At 56.7% G+C, this 640-nt stretch overlaps 1 protein-coding gene and 1 pseudogene across 2 annotated transcripts in view; one reads left to right on the plus strand and one right to left on the minus strand.

The window, feature by feature from the left end:
* Ctnna2 (catenin alpha 2) overlaps positions 1 to 640 on the minus strand; it is a 1,380,618-nt gene that overhangs the window by 1,241,137 nt on the left and 138,841 nt on the right. The gene's annotated exons all lie outside the window — the stretch shown is intronic.
* Positions 1 to 640, plus strand: part of LOC115067559 — a 39,140-nt pseudogene that overhangs the window by 1,852 nt on the left and 36,648 nt on the right.

Genomic DNA, 640 nt, shown 5'->3' on the forward strand with positions numbered 1-640 from the left:
ACCCCCCTCCTCCGCAGGCCACTGCGGCTGTTCCAGACAACGCCCAAGCAGAGGGACCGGAGGTCGCTCCCTCCCCCATCGCGGGGCAACTCAGAGACAGGAGAGGACAAGGAGATTCCTCACACATCCTGTCCCTCCGACTCGCAGGAGGGGAAGGAAACCAGTTACAGTATTGGCCCTTCTCCACTTCAGACCTGTATAACTGGAAAACTCATAATCCGTCCTTTTCCCAAGACCCGCAGGCCCTAACAGCCCTGATAGAATCTATCCTCCTTACCCACCAACCCACGTGGGACGATTGCCAACAGCTCCTGCAGGTCCTCCTAACTACGGAGGAAAAGCAGAGAGTCATTCTGGAAGCCCAAAAGCATGTCCCGGGGGCAGACGGGAGACCAACCCAACTGCCAAACGAGATCGAGGCTGCCTTTCCCCTCACCAGACCTGCTTGGGATTTCAACACGGCTGAAGGTAGGGAACACCTACGTCTTTATCGCCAGGTGCTTGTAGCGGGCCTCCAAGGGGCAGGGAGACGCCCCACCAATTTGGCCAAGGTAAGGTCAGTGACACAGGGAGCAGACAAGCCGCCCACTGTGTTTCTAGAAAGACTTAAAGAGGCATATCGGAGGTACACTCCCTTTGA

The sequence above is a fragment of the Nannospalax galili genome, unplaced genomic scaffold, assembly GCF_000622305.1.
Source record: "Nannospalax galili isolate Female #2095 unplaced genomic scaffold, S.galili_v1.0 scaffold726, whole genome shotgun sequence".
NCBI lineage: Eukaryota > Metazoa > Chordata > Mammalia > Rodentia > Spalacidae > Nannospalax > Nannospalax galili.